This window comes from Callospermophilus lateralis, chromosome 8 (genome assembly GCF_048772815.1).
Source record: "Callospermophilus lateralis isolate mCalLat2 chromosome 8, mCalLat2.hap1, whole genome shotgun sequence".
NCBI classification, from domain to species: domain Eukaryota; kingdom Metazoa; phylum Chordata; class Mammalia; order Rodentia; family Sciuridae; genus Callospermophilus; species Callospermophilus lateralis.
The window spans coordinates 45,619,377-45,623,398 of record NC_135312.1 but is presented as its reverse complement, the minus strand read 5'-3'; the positions used below and the strand labels follow the sequence as shown (position 1 = coordinate 45,623,398).

At 34.4% G+C, this 4,022-nt stretch overlaps 1 pseudogene; it reads right to left on the bottom strand.

The window, feature by feature from the left end:
* Nucleotides 1-2,231: 2,231 nt before the first annotated feature.
* On the bottom strand, nucleotides 2,232-3,547 carry LOC143405642 (L-lactate dehydrogenase B chain-like; annotated as a pseudogene).
* Nucleotides 3,548-4,022: the final 475 nt, after the last annotated feature.

The window sequence follows — 4,022 nt, the reverse complement described above, 5'->3', positions numbered from 1 at the left end:
CAACTACTTTAGAAAATAGGTAGCAATTCTTATAAAATTAAAACATCTATCACTCAACAATTTCATTGCTTGTTATTTATTCAGGAAAATACCTTAGATTTGCAAAAGAATGTGTACAAAATTGTTTATAGAAGCTTTATTCATAGCATACTTGGACTTGAAATATCCCAGAACATGTCCTTTAAAAAAGACTGGATAAACAACTAAATCAAATGAAAGATTTGATTACACTTGTCTGCAATAGAATAAGTAAAGAATTCTGATACTGGATTGGACTCCATATAAGAGAGAAAAATAGTGAGACTTTTTATAATTTTATACTTCATTATATCCATAAGTAAAAAAACATAAATTTGAATATATAATAAAAAAATAGGTTTCTCACTAGTGCCATTAAATTAACAATTGATATTATGAAAGAAAAAGAAAAAGAAAAAGAGGACCCTGGTATTTTGCTTTAGAAATTTCTCTGGAAATACTGGCACTGCACCATGGCCAATTTCCAGCTACCAACATGGTGTCACTAAAGAAGCAGAGATGTCTCAAAAGAAGAAACACAAAGGGCCAACAAATATATGAAAAAAATGTTCTACATCTCTAGCAATTAGGGAAATCTAAATTAAAACTACATTAGGATTTCATCTCTCTCCAGTTACAATGGCAATAATCAAGAATATGAACAACAATAAATGCTGATGAGGTTGTAGGGAAAAAGATACTCTGTATATTGTTGGTGGGACTGCAGATTAGTTCAACCACTCTGGAAAGTGGAGATTTCCCAAAAAACTAGGGATGAAAACATCTTATGACCCAGCTGTCCAACTTTAGCTATTCCAAATAGCTAAAATCAGCATACTACAGTGATATACCCACATCAATGTTTATAGCAGCACAATTTGCAAAAACTAAATTATGGAGTTGACCCAGAGGCCCATCAGTAGATGAATGGGTTAAGAAATTGTGTATATATATATATATATATATATATATATATATATATATATATATATATATATACATATATACACACACACACACACAAACACACACACACACACAAAATGGAGTTTACCCACTGATTAAAAAATTGAAATCATGATATTTTCTGGTAAATGGATGGAAATGGAGAGTATCATGCTAATTTAAATTTCCCAAACTCAGAAATGGAGAGTATCATGCTAATTTAAATTTCCCAAACTCAGAAACTCAAAAGTCAAATGTTTTCTCACATATGCAGAAGATAGAGTAAAATAAAGAAAAGGGTGAGGGAAGGGTATGATAAAATAAAAAAAATCAAATACAAATTAATAGATGAAGAAAAGGAAGTCTAGTAGATTTGAGGAAGCAGAATGTATAACTGTAAAGCTCTAATTAAAAGAAAAAGGAAGCAGAGTTGGAGAAAGTAAAAATAACTTTAACACACCAACATAACGAACTCTATACATACAGTATCCACAGATCTTAATGATATTTTTCATACACACAGTAAGATCTGAAGCAATAAACAGAATATCCATAGCTACTCCCAGCTATTTGGCAGTATGGACACTATTGTTATTAGTGCTTGTATAGTTCATTTATTCTTGCCAATAATGCCATCCCATACACTGGGTGAGTTGTTAAAAAAAAAAAAGAAAAGAAGGTTTATTTTGGCTTGTGTTTCTGAAGGTGCAAAATCAAGAGACAACACCAGGTGATGGCTTTTTTGATGGCAGACTCCTATGGTGGCAACAGACATCACATGGCAAGAGACAGGGAAATTCGTATGTATGAGTGTCCCTCTGGTCTCTCTACTTTCTTCTCCTTCTCAATCTCCTCTTCCTCCTCCTCCATCTCCTCCTCCTCCTTTCCTTCCTCCTCCTCCTCCTCCTTTCCTTCCTCCTCCTCCTTCTCCCTTTCCTATTCCTCCTCCTCCTCCTCTTTTTCTTTTTCTTTCCTTCCTCCTCCTCTTCCTCCTCCTTCTTCTTCCTACAATAGTTAATTTTATTTGTTCATTGGCTCATATTTCAAGTATTAAAACAAGACTGGGTTTTGATTTTGTGAGTCCAAATTCACATATTAATTAAGATAAAAACAAACTGCATTCTGCATATATTGATGAAAGCTAACTATTTAGGGTTAATCACATTGTAGTTTTAAAATTTCTTCAGCCTAAAACTCAGTACTTGTGGGTCTTTTAGGTCCTTCTAGATGTTGCACAGGGTGTATTCACTTTCATTGAACTGAACAACCTATTCATCCTTTAATCCTTCTGCTTCAGGTTGAACGCAGATTAATCTGTAGGCTTTATGGATACATGAAATACTCAGACTTCATTCTCAACACCATATGTCCTCTCCACCATTGTTGATGCTGGACAAATCCTGGATGGGTCTTTCAACATGTATTCCATGAGATCAGCCACAATTAATCCAATAAAACCCACTTTAAAGCACCATCTTATATACTTCCTTCCAATTTTCACTATCTGTTCCCATTTCAGGATACGGTCTCTGTAAACAGTTTCTGGATACACCCGCTACATTTTTTCCTATTCCATTTCCACTTGAAAATCTATCTATGGCATCTTCTGGGATGGAGGTCAAGCTTTCTAACCATTAGGCATTGAAATCTAGATGAATTCAGATTGCATCCACTTCCAAACTTTTGGATAATCCACTTAGTTTCTGGGTAAAATATGTAATAGTGTCTACTGAGTTGGAAGCCACATTATGATAGGATTATAATTGATGATTTGAGGAATATTGAATTGAAGATATTAACATATTTCTGTATGAGATTAAAACAACCCTTCTCCCCTTGCTGATGGATTCTTGTAGTTACCACCACAACCTTGGAATTGGCAGTTACAGAGTAATCTATCTGTCACAGTTTTAGGTGTCATGTTGCATATCTATCATTCCTTCTTTTAAGTTTATTTTCCAAAATATTCAACATGACAAATTCTTAGCCAAACACTATCTCGGAATGGTATGCCATACCAGCTTGTTCAATACCCACTATAGTGATCTTATTGTTTGGGACAATTGATTGCTTCTTTTTTGTCTAGTGAAGTGAGTATTTCTGTAAGGATCACCTTTTTATACAAGTGAGAGAAGGCTCTAGAGAGCACTGGAATAGTTATGCAAAGAAGACAATGTCATTTCCTCTTTTTATAAAGCCACCAGGAGTCAATCATGGGGGTTCTACAAAAATGACTTTACCTAATTCTAATTGTCTTTTGAAGACTCCTTTTCTAGAAATCATAATGAGATTTTCCCATCCTCTTTTAATACTTCACAGTAGAGATTACATTTCAGCATGAGGTAGTGGGCATATGAATCGCATTCAATCCATAGCAATGATCATATCTCTTATTTTGACTCTTTGTTTTTAGTGACTTTTTTATTTGAAGCTGAGTTTCAGCAACTTCCTTTCTGTAAATCTTGCAGGAGAAATCTGAGTGAGGGTCATTTAGGTCCATGACTAGCTGAATAAGCACTGGAGACCGCTGATGGTGATTATTTTTTACCTGGTGGCATGGGGAGATGTTTGCAGACACTGACATTGTCAGAATCCTTATCCTTTATAGCAGGTATTGCCCTGAAAAGTCTTGATTTTGTGTCATCCTTGATTAAGGAGAGCCTGTCCTTGTCTTCTCCTCAGTGTAGGAGGCAGCTCTGTCTGTGGATTTCAAACTGAGAGTGTTTTTGAAAAATGGATAGAAAGAACAACTTCTTTGCCAATCTATTCTTCTCTTCCTTTCCCCAGGTTTGTCTCACTGGAAGAAATGCAAATACTGATCTTAAGTCAACAGGAAAGGTTCAGAGTTACTTAGGAAATTTTTTTTTTTTAATGAATGTCAATGAATAATCCTAAATCCATGATTGTGAAAAAGAATTCTTCTAATTTGTCATCCGATTGGCAAATTTACTTTGTATTTCTTGTTGTAGTTCTACTTTTTTTTTAAACCCAAGCAATTCAAAAAAAGTCATTAAATTCCAGTTTATCTTCCCTGTGCATATTTTGAAATAGTATCTTTC